This window comes from Elephantulus edwardii, unplaced genomic scaffold (assembly GCF_000299155.1).
Source record: "Elephantulus edwardii isolate Elephantulus edwardi_28Jun2011 unplaced genomic scaffold, EleEdw1.0 scaffold00026, whole genome shotgun sequence".
Taxonomy (NCBI): domain Eukaryota; kingdom Metazoa; phylum Chordata; class Mammalia; order Macroscelidea; family Macroscelididae; genus Elephantulus; species Elephantulus edwardii.
Genome location: NW_006399776.1, coordinates 20,271,996 through 20,295,099, shown reverse-complemented (window position 1 = coordinate 20,295,099; position 23,104 = coordinate 20,271,996). Strand labels below are relative to the sequence as shown.

The 23,104-nt window shown below is 38.9% G+C and overlaps 1 protein-coding gene across 1 annotated transcript in view; it reads left to right on the top strand.

Annotated features, from left to right (window-relative positions):
- The first annotated feature begins 2,038 nt into the window (after window positions 1–2,038).
- HNRNPC (heterogeneous nuclear ribonucleoprotein C (C1/C2)) overlaps window positions 2,039–23,104 on the top strand; it is a 77,192-nt gene continuing 56,126 nt past the window's right edge. The window contains exons 1-3 of the mRNA XM_006883289.1: window positions 2,039–2,146; window positions 7,646–7,671; window positions 15,051–15,057. The gene's annotated coding sequence lies outside the window, so the exon portion shown is untranslated. The remainder of the gene's footprint in view (window positions 2,147–7,645; window positions 7,672–15,050; window positions 15,058–23,104) is intronic.

The following is a 23,104-nucleotide window of genomic DNA, read 5'->3' as shown; positions in this document are numbered from 1 at the left end:
CTGTCACCGAGTCCATGTTTTCCAACTACTGAATCTTCCTCTTTGTTCCCGACTTTTGCATTCCAGTCACCCATTATTATCAATGCATCTTGGTACATTCTCAGAAAGTTGCAAATAGAAATACCATTTGACCCAGCAATTCCACTACTGGGAACATACCCTAAGGAAACCGTAACTGCCACCCAAGCAGATATATGCACACCCATGTTTATTGCAGCTTTGTTCACAGTAGCAAAGAGTTGGAAACATCCCAAGTGTCCATCAACAAACGACTAGACAAAGAAGCTGTGGTATATTCACACAGTGGAATACTATGCTGCATTGAAAAACAAGGAACTCATGAAATAGTATACAAAATGGGTGACCCTGGAGGACATTATGCTTGCTGAGTGAAATATCTCAGTCACAAAAGAATAAATACCTCACAGTGCCACTGTTGTAAAGCAGGACTGAAATAGGGGTTAGGGGAAACTAAGAGGTGATAAATAATGTTTACTACATTGAAACAGATGAGGGAGAAACCTATTTAGGATGAATATATGATTAGATATTATTGTCATGACAGGAGTCCAGAAAGAAAACTGCATAGTGGAGTGGAGGGGTAGGATTGTATAACAATGAAATAATTTTTTTTAATTTTTTTTTTTACTTTTCAAAGAGAAAAGTGAACTGGGGGGGATGGGCAGGGAGGAAAGTGTGGAACAATGAATGGAAATTCAAAGTCTCTGTAAACTTTCATTACAATAAAAAAAAACCCACCAAAAAAAAACCCCAAACACCAACCCCCAAAAAGAATTGCACTGCCATCTCAAAGGCAGGCAGTTTAAATCTATCAGCTGCTCTAGGGGGGAAAGATAGGCAATCTCTGAGATTTACCCTGAAAACCTGCTGGAGTGTCGGCTTGGCTCAGTTCCGACTAGATGGTATACACCACAGTGCAACACTGAAAACCAATAAACTTTGTTGTAGGAAAAATGATAACTATAAATATGAGAAAAGATTCAAAGTTACAGAACTCAAATTATTTTTAGTTTCATGGTGGACCATCTCGGGAATAATTTACAACCTTGAAAACGTGAAGAAGGTCCAGCTATTGAATAGGTTCCGATTCCAGCACGAAGAGTAAGTGTCCTGAGAAGATGAATTTTTAATTTTTAATTTAGTGTGGTATCTGTGACTCGATGGCACCCAACAAGTAATTATTAGCTACAGCTTGTCTCACGTATGCTGTTAGGAGGGGCTAATGCTTGGAAAAGGACATGATACTAGATAGGTGGAGGGTCAGAGAAAAAGAGGAAGATCTTCAACGAGACAGATTGACACAGAGAATGTCGCAAGCAATGGGTTCAAGTATATATAGTGAGAATGGCACAAGATACGGCAGGGTTCAAACCCACTATTCACAGGGCTGCTGAGTTGTCGACTCGAGGGCTTTTGACAGTAACTACAGAAATCACTGCTCCCTTTCCACTTTAGAAAACACTCTTGTAGACACATGCTTTGGAAAGCTTCACTTGCAAGTTTTCCTTTTTTTCCCTAAGGGGTAAGCAGAGACAAGGCGCAAAACTCTATATTGTCCAGTTACCTAACTAATATCCTTACTCCGCCCTACGCGCCGCGGGAATTAGAAGACCTAGGCGGAACCTTTACCGGACGCTCTAAGGAACAGTGATAGGCTAGTGTGGTCGTCAATCAAACCTTCAGATGCCCGGATGTGAAGCAGTGCGCGATACAAAGGCGCCTTTCCACCCAGTGGTCCGGAACAGGGGCCAATAAGCAGGCCTCAAGGGATAAGTGACAGGAAAATTATCCAATTACTAAGTAGTTTCTCTCACGCATGTGGAAATTCGCCTGCTTGGTCTAACCCACTGCTAGTTGCGATTGGATGCAATTGTGAAGAGCGGGAGAACCGTCTTATTAAAAGCGGGAGCGTGAAAGAACCCAACCAATAAGAAGGTACCTAGAGGAGGGGCGGGGGTTAAGCCTTCGCCTCCGCGGCAGAAGAGACTTGGGAGCCATTTTGTGAAGAAACGAAGAGTGACTGGTTGTGGCCGCGTTACCGACCTCGAGCAATAGTCGGCTTCTTCGTATAGAATACGGGAGTAGGAGGTTCATAGTCGAATCTCTTCTCTTTTTTCCCCTCCTGGTAAGTGCAAGGGGCGTGCTAAGTTGAGGTAGTGTGTTCCGCAAGGAGCGCGAGGGAGTGTGGGAGACGAGATGAGGGAACCCCCTTCCCTCGGTAGAGTAACCTGGCCCCTCCATGTATTCCATTTGCACTGGGGGATTAGAGCTACTGTGGACGGTGTGTTAAGCTTTGGCGCAGATGTAACCTACTGTTCTCTAGGCCACGAATGGCGGAGAAACTGTTTTTTTTTTTTTTTCCTTTTTCACTTTCATTTATTAGCGACTGCTTTCCTTTCATTTTCTACTATCATGAGAATTCCCAAGAGAGGTAATGAAAGAGAGGCTCGAGGTGCCCATTAATGTCATTAATGTAGTGTTGCTAGCTTCTGTTATCCGCATCTCTTAAATTAGAAAATTGGGCGTGTTTGGTGTGGGGGAGGGTTACCAATTAGGTATTGTACCGCCATCCTTCAGTTCTGTAGTGTGCTGCAGGGTATAAAAATAGTAAATACAAGCATGGACTTTGCATTTCGCTTATTACATTATAATTTTATACCTGTGAACAGATGCTGCATCTTTACTTCTTTTGCAGTTCGATTTTCAAAAAAGCTGCAAGCAAATTACATATGAATAGTAGCAATTACACTTGATTTACTACTTTTTATCTACAGGTTACCATTTATTACATATTTTAGTGGAGCCTTGCTTGAGGTAGGTATTACCATACTTTAGTTAGAGAAATGGAATCTTAATAAGAGCTTTGGTTGTCAAGGTGCAAGTAAATAAAGTAGTAAAGAAATTGACCACTACTAGGTCAACAGTAGTGTATTTGAATTTTAAAAGAAATTTATTTCGAAAGTTCCCAAACTGCCCTTGGGACAATCATTTTTGAGAATTGCATTAAACTAATGGAATTCATTAACTTTGTGACAATCTTAAAATTTGGTTTATAGGATTTTTTTTCTTTTAAATACTAGTTTCTTGTCCCATCTAAGCTCTTAAACCAGAAATGATTAGTTACATAATTTTTTATTGAGCAAATAATGGTGCCTACTTTTTATCAGTTAACTATGGTGGCTTAGTGCTGTGGAGTTGTGCTGACAACCCTGAGGCACAACTGTTTGCATGGCAGTGTCCTCCCATGTACTTAAAAGCCTCTGGAGAACCCTCTGTAGGTTCTGCTGTGAGTGGGTTACAACTTTATAGCACAACCATAATTTGCCATATTCTGAAACTTTTTAAAATGCAAGCTTATGGAAATAAGTATGTATCACATTTACTTGTCATGCAGAATAAATAACACGTTGACTTAGCTAGAAAATAATTTTTATCATTAGGTATGAACAAGTTTATTTATTTTTTTAAAATTTTTAAATTTTTTTTGTGTGAGTGTACTGTCAAGTCAGAGCTGACTGGTACAGGAGGAGATTGTCCCTTCTTCTCCAGCAGAGCATCTGGTGGATTCGAACCCTGCACCTCTGGGATTGCAGTACAGCTACTTGGCCACTAAGCACCAGAGCTTGCCAATAAGTTGATTTATTAAAAATATATTTCCAAAATACTAGTGTTATCTACATTTTAACACTGAAGGGTGAGAAATTAATCTCAGAAATCCTGTTTTTTTAAAAGGTAGTCTTACAGATGACAATCTGTATTTGCATATTTTCACTGTGGTGGTGTGAGGTGCCATTGATAGCACCCTTATGAACCACAGATCTAGACCTTATCCTATCTTGTGCACTCCTCACAATCTCTGACACACTCAAGCCCATTACTACAGACACTGTGACAATCCACCTGGTTGGATTGGTTGGAATCGACTATGTCCAACGAGGTAGTGTGGCCAAGAGGACCAAAGTGCTGGTCATCGCTGTCAGGATGGCTCATTCTGTAGATGTTGAAAATTTCTCTCTTAGGGTTGTGTAGGATCAAAACAATTGTCTTTGGGGGAAAACACTGCCTAACAGGAAAGGATTGCATGTGTACTCTAAAATGTAAATTTACTGCTTTGCTAAACTCTTAAGAATCAAATAAGAGCAAGAATCAAATAGGAGCAGTGATTGATTACTGGGGAACTCTGATATATTTACTTTTAACAAATCTCAGGGATTTTTAATATTTTAGGAAAGTTATTAAGAATGGAAATTAACTTGCTTTATGGTGGTAATTTAAACCATAAGAAATAGGATTCCTCATATCCCCGTCATGCAACCTGTACGAAGCAACAACAACAAAAATCTTCCATCTGAAACTTTGGCCACAGGATTAAAACCTGAAAACAATACTAGTGAGTTACTGAGTAGACACTGCAAACGTTTTCATGTTGGGGTCAAGTCAGGAAGAGGAGTGACTAAATTTTGGTCATAAGACATTTTGATGTGCTCCATATATTGGTGCTATTTTCCTTTTATCTGCTGTAATTCTGTTGAATATAAATAAAAATTAGGGTAAATACAGCTTATAATTAAATCTCTAGTGGGCTTGACAAAGCATTCTGCCTTGTTTTACACAGGATTGTTACTAGAAATAAAGGATAAACTCCATAGTAGCTTGTAATCCTAAATATTAACTAGCTTTTTAATATCATTTGAGGAGCTTAATAGTTGAAAGAATATTGCAAAAAAGTTTCAGTCTAGGGCTCAGACCTGGATTTTTTTTTCCTCTTGGAGCTTGTTAGTATTGTTTATGCATGTCACCTTTCTAGTTTTCTACTTTGTAAAATAAAAAGTGTGTTTGGAGAATTTCAGAGTGGAGACTTAGTATTTTGATGTGTAATTTCTGAGTGCTAGAATTAGTGTACAGAAATTGATAAAGGCAGTTTTCTAAATCAGTCATAACTGTTTAGTACTGTCATAATAGTAGTGCTTTAGTTTCCAGATTATACTAGATGCTGTCTATGGAGAAGATTTTTAATGTTTAATATATTCATTCATTCCCATTGGTACATCTTAGTTGTACTAGAGAATTGGCTGTGATGGGACCAGAACTGTAATGATGTAAGGTGGTCCTCTTAGATAAAAATGTTGGGTGATTGTGATTTATGAAAGGGAAAAGAATTACCATAGGTTCTTTGTTCCTTGATCATGTTTCGGGCAAAAATTTCTGGCTGTGGTGCTCTTACCTCCTTAAAGAAGAAAACCTAGTGTCACAGATGATGGAAGGAAGCACTTGTTGACAGACTGATTATTAAGAGATGTTTATTCTGTCCTCTGTCTTTGACTTTTAATCTTTCTTTCACCTAGAGTTCAAAGATGAGCGGACATTAGATTCAGCTGAAGGGCTGGTTGAATCTGATTTTTGGATTCCATTATCAGAATTTTAGGTAGGGCCTGGAGATTGACATTTCTGACTAGGGCCAGGCAGTGATGACACCTCATGTTGTTATGTGCCATAGAGTAGCTTGCGATTCATAGCGACCCTGTGTACAATAACAGCTCTGAACCCTGGTCCATTCTGTGCCCGTCTTGTCTCTGACTTACCTACCCCCATTATCCCAGTCACTGAATCAATCTCATTGAAGGTCTTCCTCTCTTGCGCTGTGCCCCTACCCTCCCAAGCATGATGTCCCTCTTCAGGGACTGGTCCCTTCTTGCAAAATGCCCAGAGTATGTCAGACAAAGCTTCAGAATCCTTGCCTCCAAGGAGCAGTCTGGTTTCACCCTCTTCAGGACGAACCTGTGTGTTACAGCAGTCCATGGTATATACAGTACGCTTAGTTTAGCGCCACACCTCATTAATTCTATCATCCCTAGTCATTGTCCAGCTTTCTAATGGATAGCAAGTAATTGCAGAGACTATGGGCTGCATCAGGTGTACCTTAATTTCCAAATGGACATTGTTGTTCTTCAGTACTCTGGAGAGGTCCCTCACAGCAGACTTTCTCCGTGCAATTTGTCTTTTGATTTGTGGCTGCTGGTGCCAAGAGTAACAGACTTAATTTTGAGTATCCTCAAAATGAAAGATCCAGACCTCACTGAGACATTTGGCAAAAGAGTGTAATCTAGGTAGTCTGTTAATTTTAGTACATCAACATTAGGTTCTTAAGGCAGCTCTTGAGTTTAACATCTTGGGAGACAATAAATGAAAATAACATTTTCATAGCATTTTTTTAAAGCAACACTACATCCTAGGCAAAAAATCTGAGTGAGTTGCTAGATTCAGGCTGTGACATTTTTTTCCCCAAACACTGAGTTTAATTAACTCTTGCTTTGGTACATTTTCTGAAATTCTCCAAATAGACTTAATTTGTACTGTTTCAAACATGTTTAAACTTAAATCTTATTTTTGAAAGTTATTAGGTATGTGTTATATAACACCTTTGAAATAATTGACTTTATATATAAAAAAAATAAAATTAACAAGATTATAGGAATATCTGATAATAGGTACCCCATCATTTATTTCAAACTGTTGTATGATGTATATTAAGCCTTAGCTGTTAGAGTTAATCCTACCCTTCCATGATTTTTTCATTTGCCAATAAGTGTATTAATGGTGTTCTTAAAGTGTCTTTCTCTTTAACATTTATCAGGTCAATCAGTTTTGAGAATAGATGAGTCATTTCTGGTCTTCATGATAGACTGTTAAGCTTCTGTTGTATTCCTCAAAGGCAAAAACCTACATAGAACTCTACATTTCAAAGCCATGAATTGTCTTTATTTTTTTACTCTTGATTCCGTTTTGCTCGCTATTTTTTCTAGTGGCCTCTATCTCCTTTTTCCAAACTGCTGATTACTGCTGAGATGAATGTTTGAATGTAGACCTTTTTTTCCTTTTTAATTTTGGAGACTTCTTTCAAAACCGTTTAGTAAATAATGAATATAAGCATTTACTTTAGTTGCTTGCTGATGTTGAGGAATTGTCCACTAGGGGAGGTGATGATTAATAGAGGCTCTTCCCTGTCCCAGTGGAATGTTAATGCTTTACCAAGATGTATTAGATGCAGTAGACAGGTATTTCTGTCTTGGGGGGTTAGGGCACAACATTTCTGAGGAACTCTGACTCAATCTGTCCCTTCTCCTTTCACAGGGCAGCAAGGCGAACCCCATCCCTACTCACTGGAACTCAGCTTTGATTTTTAACCTCCCTTCCCCACCCTTCCAGAACACACACATTCCCATTCTAAAATTGATTTTATAAAGACCTTTTAAACATACTGATGCAACTTGGTGTGCACTACAGCAAATATACAGGTGTTTTTTTTTTTTTAAATTTGTTTCCAAAAACGGGACCTGGATTTAAGATGTAATTTTTAAAATTTATTTCTATTTTTTCTTCAGCAGTTGGGTTAGAGGAGGAGGAACCTTTTAGCCTCTCATAAACTGACCTCTACTTCCTCGTGTATTTTTAAGATTGAATGAAATGTGAAAAGGGCTTTGCTTGTTTGCTACTGAGAACTTTACCCTTGCGGTTTTTGTGGAAACTGCTTTTGGAAAGAAAGAAAAATAAACTTTACTGACTTGACATTTTTGCACCTCCTGTTTTTCTAATCTGGGCTATTTTTATTTTTGTTTTTTTACAGTGAGATTTTTTTGATCTTCAGCTACAGTAAGTTATTCCAATTTTTTTTTTTACATTTTTCCTGACTTTCCGCTGATTTCCTTTTTATTGTTGTTACTAGTTACTATTATTACTATTATTATTATTATTATACTTATAATGGTGATGATGATGATGATAATGGCACTGATTATTTTTAACCGGATTAAAATCGAGTTTTTCTGAATGTTCATAAGAATTTCTCCGGCCTCCTGATTGACTTTGGAGTTTTGCATCTTGGGAGAGAAAGCAGTGGCATTAGCATTTTTAAGTGGATTGATCACATAAACCTTTTCTCTCCCAAACCCCACCCTTGCCCTTATACCCTCCCCCACACTCAAGAATTTTATTGGCTGTTTAAGTCTGACCTTATTTTTCCTAATCTTTAACTTAACTGTTTTAGAGCATCTTTGGACGTCTGTATTTTTAATTTTTTTATTTTTATTTTTTTAATTATTTTTATTTTTAATCTTTCATTTGTTAAATTTTTAAAACTGTGCTGCAGTAAAATGTGTGTGGTACTACTTAGCACCTATGATGGTGATGGCATTTTCCCAGAAAGCCATCTTCCTCCTGTTTCCCTTAAAATCCCAACCTACTTTTCCTGTACACTACCCCTACAAACCACAAGCTACAACAACATGGATGCCCAGCCTGGAGCAGCATCAGCCAGGATGACCTGGATCCAGGGGGGCCTTCGGAACAGATGCACACCCTTCCTGGGTGATGGTAAGAGGTGTGAGGTCCACTTGGTTTTGTTACAAAGACAGGAAATACACCAATTTAAGTTTAGTTGATATGGTACAGTTGAAAACTTTTGAAAATATTTCAGTTTTGTATTTATGTCTCAAGAGAACTTTCCCAAGGGAGTCCACCTCAGCTGTTTTTAAACTAATGGAATAACATGAGTATCAAATTGATTTGGACTGATTTGAAAGCTTTGATGGAAAAGCAGGCTGAAGTGTGTCAATGTGAAAATAAATGGATTTCTTTAAAGGCAAAAAAATCTATTTTCTCTAGATTATACAAATTTTTAAAAATTTTTGTTTACTCTTGAGTTTGATAATCTCAGATTATATTCTATTTAGATAATTTTTTACATTTCATTAAATCCAACCACAAAATATCTAATACTGGAGTACTGTCTCATTGAAAATGGAAAAAATCTGAGAGAAGAGTAGTTAGGTGTTTTAACATTGAAAGCAGATATTTGCCCCAAGTCAAACCAAGAAGGAGCTAGGCTGATCCCTTTTTCAGTGCTCTTCTAAGGACGCAAGTAGATAATAAGATTCCTTGAGGATGGTACGAAGGAATGAGTCTTTCTAATAATTTGGATATTAGTAAGAATTTGGATAGCAAGAGAGTTAAGAATTTGAGGCTGGCCTATTTTATAGGGGCTTAGGTGGCCTTGTCCATAGGGAGTTGCACTGCTAATGATAACCTTGTCTCTGGTGGTTTGGATCCACCAGCCACTCTGTGGGAGAAAGATAGGCAGTCTCCTTCCATCTATGTGATTTACAGTCTCAAACCCTGTGGAGGTCAGCTATGAGTTGGTTCTGAATTAATGGCAATGAGACAAATCTATTAGCAACGTGGGTTTTGATTCATTGGTTAAGTTAATGTTTTAATAACCCATTTAGTAAATACTGCAGCAGGTTGCTATGTGGCATGGTTCTGTATATAATTTATAATACACATAATAAACCAACGGTATTTTCTGTGAATCTAAGAAAGATGAAGTCTTGACAGTTTGCAGTCTTTTCTCCATCTATCGTGAAGTGCCTAACAGTCCAGTTTCTTTTCTTGATGTTGAGATGTAGTCCATATTGAAATTTTCATTTTACTTGGATCCAATCAATACACTTGGTACCAGCAGTCAAGAGATAAGGAGAAACTGGGGACCTCTCTAAGTTTTAGGAACAGTGATATTAGTTTGATTGAGGTCTAAGGTGTGCCTGATTGAAGCCAAGGTCGTCTTAGTCACTGTTACTGAGAGCTGGACAATGAATAAAGATGGCAGAAGAAGAATTAATGCCTTTGATTTGTGGTGTTGGAGAAGATACTGAATAGCCCATGGACTATCAAAAAAGAAAAAAAAAAACAGATATGTCTTGAAGAGATGCAGCCAGAGTGCTCCTTGGTGGCAAAAATGATGAAACTTCATTTTGTATTTGAACATGTTACCCCAGGACAAATTATTTCTTGGAAAGGTACATCATAACTTAGAAAGGGATGGTGAAGGAAAAGACGACCCTCAATCAGGTGGATTGACACAGTGACTGCAGCAGTGGGTTGACTATGTCAGATAGTGAGGATGTCATAGGATAGAGCTCAGGGGTCTATTCTTCATAGGGTCACAGTGAGTTGTACTCAGCTTTGCACCTAACAACGTAAATAGGCATAACATTGTTCTGTAGTACTTGTCCACTTCTCTCATCTAGATCAGAAGTAAAGTCTCGTTCTTAAGAACTCTAGAAAACTGAATGTCTGAAGTTAGCTGTTACAGGAATTGGAGTTTTTGCTTTTTAAAATTATAGGTACAAGTTTTATTGAGCACTCTGGTGTAAGGAACTGTTTCATGCATTCCTTTGATAAATCCATTTATTTGTCTTGGCCTTGTGGTTTCAGGGATGCAAAAAGATGGATCTTGTTTTTAGGGTAATGAGGAGATGTTAGGTTTAACTATGTTATTAAAGGAAGCAGAGGTTCTAAAAGTGCAGAACGGTACCAAAACGTTTGAGATTGGGTTGAGGAAAGGATTTGACTTTGAGAAAAGTAGAGGTGGTGAGATTGAAGAAGGGAGAAACTTGAGGAATATAAAAGGGAGAGGGTTAGGATTGAGTAGTAGAGTAGGAAAGATTTTAAAACACTGAGCTTTAAAGTTACAGTGTTCATTAAAATTTGAGCAATTGCTCTGAATGACAGTCACATGTCAGTGTACAGGTATGAACCAGTCCCTTCTGACTTCTTCGCTAATATGGACCATAAAGAGAAGAAATAAGTACCACTTTAATAGTTTAGATCTGTGAAAGAACAGAGGGCTGTGAGATGATAGGAAAACCAAATTTAATATGTGGATAGTGGTGATAAACTAATGTTTTAAGTTTTAGATCTATAAGTGGAATAACAAGGTAAATTACATATGGAGGGGAATAAAAATCAAACAAAAGAACTTGGATTCTGAGCAAGAAATACTATTGTTGAATAGGTTACACACCAAGGATTTACGTGGAGTAAAAGAGTAGGGACCAAATAAGCATTCATACATTGGGGGCATATAGGGCCATGTTCAAGATTCATATAATTTTGGTTGTTTCTCAGTAGTCTGTTGAACTTCTAAGAATTGTAGGTGGGGGCTGATTTCTTAGAAAATCTTAATTCTCTGTACATGAGAACCTTTTTTGTGAAGTACGTTAGAAAGAATAAAACAAACAAAAAAAAGAATAAAACCATTTTAGGAAATTGATACTTATTTTCTGTGATACTCAACACCTGCTTTATGTCGGACAGTAATTAATTTTTTATTTAAAAGGGAAATTGAAGCAGTCTGTTTCTTTCAGAACATTACCATGTGTTCACCATTAAAATAAAAATTTTTAAAAATATTAAAACATTTTTAATACATGTTAACTTAATCCTATAACTTTGATAACAGGGAGCTCTGGGAGAAGGGTGGGCAGTCTCCTCTCCCATGCGATGCCTCTGAAAACCCGCTGTGAGTTGGTTCTGACTGGACTGCACATAACAGTAACAAATTCCTCTGACTTGTGTGGGGCTTTTTGTTTGGTGGCATTTTTTTGTTTTGTTTTTAAAAGCCCATAATTTTATTCATTTACTTTTCAATAAGGTTAAATTCTTGAGGAATACAGCATTACACGGATTCTGTGTCCAATGGCCTTAGCAGGAAGATTGCTCCAAAACATGGCCCAAACCATGCCACTGTTTTCATGGGCATGGCATGAGTTACCTTTCCCCAGATTACTCTGGTTTTGTTAGGTTTGCCACCAGGAGTCACAGTATTTTTTACTTTGTAAATATAAGCACATCTCTTGCCTAAATAGAATTCTGTTTTATCGCTGGCATAAACACTTTGAATTTTAAGAAGAGCTATGCTCCCTCTGGTTCCAGAGACACTGTTTTTAGCCAGCAAAAGTGGCTTTGCACCAAAGCCTCCCAGCCATTTTTGGGCTTTAGAAATCCTGCTCCTAGAAGGCCTTCACTGACTCCACGATGGGTATAGGTTTTTAAAAGAAAATTTAAATTTGCTTACTTCTTCAGAAAGATCATCTTCTGTGACTATAAAGTTATTTCACAGAGGGAGCAATCTCAAGGATGATGCATTTCAAGTCTACCACATGCTGTGCAGGAGAAAGATGGGCAGTCTCCCCCCTTGATTAATTTCCTCTGAAAACCATGCCGAGGGTCAGACCAGTTAGTTCTGACTTGACAGTACACAACAGCAACATCTCTAAAATGTGAATAGTATGTATTCAAAGTTAGGCTGATTGTCACACAACTTCTAACTACTAGGCCAACAGAATTCCCTTTTGTTGTGTACCATCTAATTGGATCCTGATGGCACAGAAGGAGATTGCTCCTCCTCCTCCAGGAGATTTTCTGGTGAATTCGAACCATTCGCCTTCTGGATTACAAGGCAGCTTCTTTTCCACCAGAGCTACATGATGATGTTGTTAGGTGCCATTGAGTCATTTGCCATGTTGTACCCTCTGTACAAAAGCCCTAAACTCTGCTCTGTCCTGTGCCAATTGCTCTGTCTCCAATACACCCATCCTCATTACTCCAGGCACTGAATCAATCTACCTCATAGAGGGCCTTCCTCTCCTGAGCTCCTCCACCGTCCGAAGCATGATGTGCCCCTCTCAAAGGACCGGTCTCTCCTTACAACATGACCAAAGTATGTCATACGAAGCCCCAGAATCCTTGCCTCCAGGAAGCTGCCCGGTTTAACCCTCACTAGGATGAACCTGTTTGTTTTCTTGGCAGTCCATGGTACATTCAGTACTCTTGTCCAGCACCACAGCTCAAAGGCATCAATTCTTTTTCTGTCCTCCCTAGTCATTGTCCGTAGAGCTCCTGTATATTGACTATAATAGTCCTGTTTCAATCCTCTCACTTAACTGATACTTGGGAAGTCTTTGTTTTTTTTTGTTTTTAATTTCCAGGTTATTATATTCTGACTGTTCTTTCTCATCATTGTTTGAAGTGCTCTGTGGCCAAATTTTTCCACTGCTCTTTTCTATCCACGGTTCCTGGGCCATTTGATAACATTTTATCTATGTTAAATGTACCATGCCTACAGAGCAGCTGGTGGATTTGAACCACATGCCTTTTGGTTGATATTTCACCTTATATCAGAGCTCGCTGGTGATCCTGAGTGATGAATTTTGATACATTTTATATAGCCATCTGTAAGCACACTCATATTTTCAGCCTGGATTTCTATCCTGAATAACATACTTGCTTATCCTTTTACCTCCTTGATACCACTCTTAGTACCACCTAAGTCTATTTAAAGATAAACTGGGTATTTACTAGACCTTCAAACTAGTTTCTTCTATGTTGCTCTTTTCATTTAATGAAGCTACAGGTTTTTTTGTTTCGTTAAAAAAAATGTTGATCATCTCTTGACATTTTCCTTTTGTATTTCACCATTTCACTGTTAGAAGCACACAACCCATACGTAATAATGTTCTCTCACCTACATCATTACAGTTAATTTTCATCTGGTTTCCAAAACTAAATTTTAACAGATTTATAATCTTTAGAGAGCTGCTAGTGACTTCAAACTCATTATGAACTCTGTCACCAGAGCTCATCTTTTTATTTGATTCACTGTTAATATGTTAATGTAATTTACATGACACTTCTTGATCTCCAGTGGTTCAGTTCTTCTTACCGTCAGATGTTTTACTCTGCTCACTCTAGCCTTGTTGTTGGGTTGTTAAGTGCCATTGAGTTGCTTGGAACTCACAAAGACCCTGTGTACAACAATTGTGAATCTTCCTTTATCAACCTTACCATCTCTGACACACCCCTAGTGTCCCAGTCACTGAGTCTGTCCCTCTTACCGAGGGTCTTCCTCCCCTACACTGTCTCTCCACCCTCCCAAGCTTGATGTTCCTCTCCAAGGACTAGTTGTTCCTTGTTACATGCGCCAAGTATGTCAGACGAAGCTTCAGAATCCTGGTCTCCAAGGAGCAACCTGGTCTCACCCTCTCCAGGACAAACCTGCTTGTTCTAGCAGATCATTGCATATACAGTACTCTTCTCCAACACCACAGCTCAAAGGCATCAATTCTCCTTTCATCTCTACTCATTGTCTAGCTTTCTGATGCATAGCAAGTAATTGTGAATACTATGGCCTGGATCAGTTGCACCTTGGTCTACAGACAGACATTGTTGCTCTTCAGTACTTTGGAGAGGTCCCTGACAGCAGATAGTTCCAAAGCAATTCGTCTTTGAATTTCCTGGCTGCTGGTACCAACAGTGTTAATTGTGGAGCCAAGCACTGTCTATCATGATGCTACAAATTGGTCTAGTGGTCTTTTTTTAAAATTTAATTTTTTTTTTTAATTTTATACTGGTTTACATACAAAGTTTTCATATACATTGTTTTTCACATAGCAGTCTTCTCAATGTTAAGCTTCAATCCATTGAAGGCTGCAGTTCCTCCTCAGTTTCATCAGACAAGGTTGTATCATCTGCATATCACAGGTTATTGATGAATTGTCCTCTGAGCTTGATGCCACATTCCTCCTCATAGAGCCCAGCTTCCCCAGATGATCTGTTATGCATGTAGATTGAAAAGGTATGGAGATAGGACACATCCCTTCCATATACCCTTCCTGATTTTAAACGCTGCAGTGTTTCCTTGATCTATTCTGCATTCTGGTCCAAGTATAGGTTTTGCATGAGCATAATCAGATGTTCAGGGATTCCTCTTCTTCTCATTTAGTCCCAGTTTGTTGATCCACACAGTCATATGCCTTGCATAGTCAGTGAAACAAAGACATTCCTCTGGTATTCTGCATTCAGCCAGGATACATCAAATATTAGCTATACTATCCCTAGTACCATGGCCTCTTCTGAAACCAGCCTGCATGTATATGTCTCTTTTATACAAGTTTTCGGTGACATTTCTATTAATTCCCTGTCACCTTCTCATCTTTGCTTTGGAGTAAATGTTGAACTTATAGTCTCATACAGTTTGTTTTGGGGTTTTTTTTAAGTAGAGTGCAAAACATAAGGTAGAACATTTTTTGAGTGTCATGTGTTTTCATTAAAAAGTGGTCTCTATACTTTCTATATATCAGAGGATAATTGTCTCAAGGATTCTTTCATTTTCAGTTGGTTTAACAGGTCTGAAGTTTTTGGGTGTATTTTAAATTTTTTTCATATTACTCTGATTTATTTACAAAGTTTGAATACATTGATTTTGACAAAGGTGAAGTTTTTTAAGAACTTGAGTTCTGTGCTATATTTTCTCCTGACAGGATCCATCTGGTAGTTTGGTAGTGGTAGCTGGACACACCCAGGCTTCAGGAGGCTATTGTCCCTATAGACTAGTTTCTTTTCTGAGACACGTTGGTTTATTTCTTAATTGTTTGCTCCTGATGACTAGAGAACAGTAGCTTTGTCTTGTGTGACTGCTCTCAAGCATTTATTTAGGTCCCTAGACATTACTCATTGGAGGACATGAATTGTGCACCATCTTTTATGACAGTTGATGTGAGTTGTCCCCTCAAACAGATCCTAAACCGTCAAACCTAGAAGACTGATTTTGCGAGGTATTTAGGTATGTCTTAGAAGTATTTGAAATTGTGGCTTGTTTATATGTGCTTGCATGTACATAATACTGTGTCTTATGTTTGTACACATGTTCACCTATACCTTTCTTTGTGTCTTTGTTCCTATATACAAGCGTGTATGACCATGCACTTGTTTTTAGTGTATCTTCAATACACTAGATAAATTTGAAATTTTCTACTCTTCTGATTTGCAATGTTAGATTTGTTAGATTTGCAATTCTTTAAAAATTTTCTCAAAAGGCACTGCCATAGTATTTTTTTCTCTCAGCCCTTCCATCCATCTCCTAAAGACATCACCTATATCTACTCTGCTATTCTTGTTTGCTGTTGAGAATTTGACCAACAGTGACATGTGCCAAGTAGGACTGCTGCATATGGTTTTCAAGGCTCTTAACTTTCTAAAACATACCCAGGTCTGTACTTGGAAATGCCTCTGCATGTATTCAGACCATCAGTCTTTCATCACATGTCCTCTAATTTGTTAATACTACATCCTACAAACACTTCTACTTGATAGTGGAAAAAGTGGAAGTATTTAAGCCTAACTACTTGCCTTAGGGACTTTGTGTAGAACCCAATTTTCTAGTAACCTTATTGTCACATCTCTACCTTCTCTTGGAATGTAAACTTCACTGTAGAGTCCCTTTGTCCCCTTTTGTTTACTATTTCCTAGAATGTTACTTGTCTGAATCATTGTTCTCAAGTCAGTGTTAACTCATAGCTGACCCTCTAGAGGATTTTAGAGGCTGTAAAACACATGAGAGGAGATAGTCTGTCTTCTGTGAGCAACTGGCTTACTTGAACTATTTGAGAAGTGCCTTGTTAGCTGCCTGACTTCTTATGGCCATTAGAGCTCTCTGCTGCTTAGTAGGAGCTGGATAAATATTTACTGATTACACCTAAGAATATGTAATAACAGAAATGTCCGGAAGGATATATGCCAAGTGTGGTAAATGCTCATTTGTCTCTGAGCTAGGGAGTGGGATTTAGTAGGCTTGAGAGGAAGTTTGTTCTGTGGAAGTTTGTTCTGTGAACTTTAATCACCTCATTGCCATCAAGGTACAACCATTTCCTAGCTAAACTAACCCTCCTCTGTGTTTCTAAATCACATGGTAGAAGATTGCCCATCTTTGACAGATAAAATGATGGATTCGAACTTCTAGAGAGTTGGGGTTAGCACATCTCCCTATGGATTATGCCTCTAGACCGCTCTTTGTGGGCTTGAAGATTTAAAATAACACAGAAGTTAAGCTTTTGAGTAAAAGTTAAAACTTAATTATCTGGATATAAACAACAAAATCACCGTGTTTCATTGACTATGCAAAGGCATTTGTAACAAACTATGGCTGACTCTGAGAAGAATGGGAATCCCAGAACACTTGATCGTTCTAATGCGAAACTTATACTTGGACCAGGAGGCAGTCGTCAGAACAGAGCAAGGGAACACTGCATGGTTCAAAATTGGGAAGGGCGTATGCCAGGGATGCATCCTATCTCCATACCTTTTCAACCTATATGCAGAACAGATTATCTGGGAGGCGGGGCTCTATGAGGAGAAGTGTGGGGTCAAGATTGGTGGACGATTTATCAACAATCTGCGTTTTGCAGATGATACAACCCTGCTTGCTGAAACTGAGGAGGACCTGAAGCGCCTGCTGCAGAGTGTCAAGGACTGCAGCCTACAATATGGATTAAGGCTCAATGTCAAGAAGACAAAGATTCTCACCACTGGACCAATTGGTAGCATCAGGATGGATGGTGAAGAGATTGAGATTGTACACAGCTTTAGTTTGCTTGGCTCCATAGTCAACAGTCTTGGCACCAGCAGCCAGGAAATTAAAAGGCGCATTGCCATGGGAAAGTCTTCTGTTAGGGACCTCTCCAAAGTGCTGAAGAGCAATGGTATCTCTTTGGTGACTAAGGTGCGTCTGATAACAGGCCATGGTCTTCTCAATCACCTGTTATGCATCAGAGAGTTGGACAATGACCAAGGAGGATAGAAGGAGAATTGATGCCTTTGAGCTGTGGTGCTGGAGAAGAGTGTTGAGAATACCATGGACTGATAGGAAAACAAACAGATTTGTCCTGGAAAGGGCTAAACCGGGTGGCTCCTTAGAGGCAAGGATTCTGAGGCTCCGTCTAACATACTTTGGACATATTGTGAGGAGAGCCCGGTCCTTGGAGAAGGACATCATGCTTGGGAGGGTGGAGGGACAGCGCAGGAGAGGAAGGCCCTCTATGAGGTGGATTGATTCAGTGACTGGGATAATTGGGATGGGAGTTTCAGAGACAGTGCGATTGGCACAGGACAGAGCAGATTTAGGGCTGTTGTACATAGGGTTGCTATGAGTTGCAGGCGACTCGATGGTACATAACAACAACAAACAACAAAACATTTCATAGTAGGGACTTACATAGCAATGTTGATAGTTGAAAATTTAGCAAGTAAGTTAAACTACAGTTAGCTATGGGAAAGTGAATTGTTAACCATTAAATATATTGTTACTGTATTATTGCTTGTCATGAGACTGTAATTAAAAAAATCACTTGTATTTACTGAGAAAGCGGAGTTTGTTTACAAGAGTGTGCCATGGTGGGAATTGTACAAGAATGAAAGAAATTTTTTTCCTCCAAAGAAAAAAAGCAAACTGGGGGCCTGGGTGGGCAGAGAGGAGATAATTGTGCAACAGTGAATGAATGAATGGAAATCCATGTTCTCTATAAACTCCCATTAAAATCTAAAAAAACCCAAAACAATCAATGTTGATTTTAAAAAAGAGCCCCATGATTAGAGAATACCTGAAAATGTTTTGTTCTCCCACTTTTTTTCTAGTCTGAGATACTCTTTTTGTTGCCCATTCAGATTAATATATGACTTTGTTTCACTAACGGTTAAGTGCTGGATGACTAATTTTTGAACCTATCTATAAACAGGTCATAATACAGCTGACAATCTGTTCACAGATCTCAGCCTTGAAAACCTTATAGATTATGATTATTCTTGTATACATGGAGTTGCCAAGAGTCAGAATTGACTTAACATGACTCAGTTGACTTCAAAACTAGTAACTTAATAAGAGCTTAGTTAACCAGATACTCAATTTTTAAAGATCATCTCTAAAAATATTTAGGATTAGATTGATTGGTTGCTAAATAAAACTTTTTCTACCTTACCTACTAAAATTACGTTTTGTAAGACCATTTTATATTCTTGCTAATTGTTACATTAAGCTTTAAAATAGTATTCAACTAAGTGACTTTGATGTTGGTATTTATGTGTAGAAAGTTGTCCCAGGCTGCACCCCTGGTAGTTTGAATCTCCTAACAGCTACTTGAGAGAAAGGGGATTTACAGCCTTAGAAAACCACTAAAGGGACAACTGTGAGCCTGTGAAGAGGTCACAGTAATACCTCACAGCCCCTCCTTCCCACCATAGCATCTGGTGGATTTGAAACCCACACCTTCCTGGTAAAAGTGCACTTTCTTGTCTTTAGTCCACCAGAACTCTCTTGAAAATTGCATCTTTGCCATGTTCATCTTCTAAAGATTTTCTTCTAGGTGTTTTGGGGTTTATGTTGTTTTCATTTATTTGATGGAAAACTTAAAAACCATACTGCTTTTTATTTCCTTTGGTCATTCATACAGTTCTGATAGATATATTAATTACTCAACTATCTCAATTGTCCCTTCCCATAATGGTAACCATCTAAAATGCATTGTCAGTAAGCTTTTCCTTAACTTTTTATAACCATACTAGATCCATCATGAAATACAATATGGTGAGTGACAGGATAATATCCATACGCGTACAAGGAAGTCCAGTGAGTACCACTATCATTCAAATATATGCACCAACAACTAGAGCCAAAGAGGAGGAAATGGAAGATTTCTACCAACTTTTGCAGTCAGAAATCAATCGAACATGCAATCAAGATGCATTGGTAAAGATGGGCAATTAGACCATGAAAGTTGGGAACAGGGAAGAAGGATTAGTAGCTGGAAAACATGGACTCAGTGACAGAAATAAGTCTCGAGATAGAATGATAGAATTCTGAACACTCGATCTATTCATTGCAAATACTTTAATAAGAAACACAAACACAGGCTTTACACATGGATTTCACCTTATGGTATGTATAGGATTTAAATTGATTACATTTATGGAAAGACTCACTGGAGAAACTCGTTATCAGCTGTGAAAAACGGGCCAGGTTCTGATGGTGGGACAGACCACCTCCTCATATGCAAGTTCAAGCTAAAGTTGAAGAAAATTAAATCCGTGGGAACCAAAATTTTATCTTCAGTCACACTCAAATTTCAAAACCATGTCAGGAACAGATTTGAGGCCTTGAGCACCAATGAGCTTAGACCAAATGAGCTGTGGGAGGATATCAAGAATATCGTCCATGAAGAATGCAAAAGATCATTACAAAGCTGAAGAGGAAGAAAAGACCAAGATGGATGTCAAATGAGACTCTGAATGTATTATTAGAGTGCCAAGAAGCCAGAGCTAACAGAAGAAATCAAAGAGCTGAACAGAAAATTTCAAAGGGCAGCTCGGGACAACAAAGCAAGATACTGAAATGTGCAGAGAGCTGGAGTCAGAAAAATCAAAAGGGCCGAACTCGCTCAGTGTTTAAGGTCAAAGAGTTGAAAAACAATTTCAAGTGATGAGTTGACAATACGGATGCTTTGTGCAGTGTTAAATGATCCAAGAAGCATTAAAAGAAGATGGGATGAGTACACAGAGTCACTGTATCAGAAGGAATTGGCTGACACAGAAGAATTTCATGATATAATATATGAGCAAGAGCCTGTGGTGATGAAGGAGTAAGTTAAAGTTGCTCTGGAAGAATTAGTAAAAATCAAGGCTCCAGGAGTTGATGGCATACCAATTGACATTTCAACAGACACTACCCTGGATGTTGTGCCAAGAAATCTGGAGGACAGCCAGCTGGCCGTCTGACTGGAAAAGATCAATATTTGTTCCCATTCCAAAGAAAGGTGACCCGACAGAGTGTGGGAATTATCAAACAGTATCATTAATACCACATGGAAGCAAGATTCTGCTGAAAATTATCCCAAAACAACTGGAGCAATATGTCAATAGAGAACTGCCAGGTGTGTAGGCTGGATTTAGAAGAGGTGGTACTAGGGATAGTATAGCTAATGTTAGATGGATCTTGGCAGAAAGCAGAGAGTACCAGAGGAATTATCTTATCTGTGCTTCATTGACTTTGTCAAGGCTTTTGACTGATACAGCTGGCTGAGAAGAATAGGAATCCCAGAACATTTTGATTGTGCTGATGTGAAACCTATGTTGGGACCAAGAGGCAGTTGTCAGAACAGAGCAAGGAGACACATAACATGTTTCAAAATCAGGAAAGGGGTCCTCTATTCTGTCTTCATACCTTTTCAGTCTGTATGCAGAACAGATCATCGAGGCACTGGGCTGTACGAGGAGGAATGAGGGATCAGGATGGAAGATTCATCAACAACCTGCATTATGCATATGACACAACCCTGCGTACTGAAACTGGAAGAAGACCTGAAGCGCTTGCTGCAGAGGGTCAAGGACTGCAGCCTTCAATATGGATTGAAGCTCAACATCAAGAAAACATTCTCACCACTGGACCAATTGGCAGCATCAATATGGACGGTGAAGAGATTGAGATAGTTAACAGTTTTAGTTTGCTTAGCTCCACGGTCAACACTCTTGGCACCAGCGGCCAGGAAATTGAGATGAACTGCATTGGGAAATTCAGCTGTAAGGGACCTCTCCAGAGTACTGAAGAACAACAAAGTCAGGCTGCAGACTAAGGTGTCCCTGATACTGGTTATAGTCTTCTCAGTTACGTGCTATGCATCAGAGAGTTGGACAGTGACTATGGATGATACAGAATTGATGCCTTTGAGCTGTGATGTTGGAGAAGAATATTAAATACACCGGGGACTGCCAGTAGAACAAGCAGATTTGTCCTAGAGAGGGTGGAGCTGGGCTGCTCCTTGGAGTCAAGGATTCTGAAGCTTCATCTGACATACTTTGGGCATGTTGCAAGGAGGGACCAGTCCTTGAAGAGGGTCATCATATTTGGGAGGAAGACCCTTGATGAGATGAATCAATTCTGTGATTGGGGTGGTGGGAGTAAGTGTTGGAGACAGTGAGCTTGACACAGGATAGAGCAGGGTTTAGGGCTGTTGTACATAGGGTCACTCACTATGAGTCACAAGCGACTCGATTGCACATAATAATTTTATACCATAATAGGCCTTTGTCACAGATGTTAATGCATTGTTTTGTGCTGCTTGCACTTTAGTTACTAGTTTATTTGTTCATCTACTTTTCTATACTGACTTTCCTTTATTTCTCTTTATTAAATTTTTGTCCTTGTTTTCATTTTGATGAGATTGTTGAATTATCTTGGTGTTATCTCTTTGGCTTCCTCTCCACTTAAAAGTTCTGTGGTTACATTTTTTATTTCTTCTTTGTGCTTGATAATTGTCCTCAGATTTAGATTGATGGATCTTTTTTTCTATAGTTTTATATGTTGTTTATACTGTGCACCTGACAGGAAGAGATTCATATTTGTTCCCATTGCAAAGAAAGGTAAGCTGACAGGGTGGACATTACCAAACAGTATCATTAGTACCACACGTGCAAGCAAGATTCTACTGAAAATTATCCAAAAGTGACTAGAACAACGTAACAACAGAGAACTGCCAGATGTGCAGGCTGGGTTTAGAAGAGACCTTGGTACTTGAGAGAGAGAGATACATTATTGCTCATGTTAGATGAATCTTGGCGAAATGCCAAAGAGTACCAGAGGAATGTTTTATCTGTGGTGGTGTTTTTCACTATGCAAAGGCATTTGACTGTGGATCACAACAAACTGTGGCTGAGAAGAATGGCAGTCCCAGAACATTTGATTGTGCTTATGCAAAACATATACTTGGACCAGGAAGCAGTCATCATACTAGAGCAAGGAAACACTGCATTGTTCAGTCATCTGGGAGGCTGGACTCTATGAGGAGAAATGTGACATCAGGATTGGAGGAAGACTCATCAACAACCTATGATAAGCAACCTTGCTTACTGAAACTGAGGAGGACCTGACACACTTTCTATAGAAGGTCAAGAACTGCAGCCTTCAATATGTATTGAAGCTCAAAATCCCGAAAACAAAGTTTCTCACCACTGGGCCAATTCGCAGCATCCTGATAGATGATGAAGAGATTTGAGATTGTTAATAGCTTCAGTTTGCTTGGCTCCACAATCAACACTCTTGGTACTAGCACTTGGAAAATGCTGTCAAGGACCTCTCCAGAGTACTGAAGAGCAATGATGTCAGTTTAGAGAATAAGATCTGCATGATCCAGATCATGGTCTTCACAAGTACTTGCTATGCATAAAAAAGCTAGACATTGACTAGGAATAATAGAGAATTGATGCTTTTGAGCTGTGGTGTTGAATATATCATGGACGGCTAGGAGAACAAACAAGTTTGTCCTGGAGAGAGTGAGACCAGGCTGCTTCTTGGAGACAAGGATTCTGAAGCTGTATTTGACATACTTTGGGCATGTTGCAAGGAGAAACTAGTCCTTGGAGAGGGACA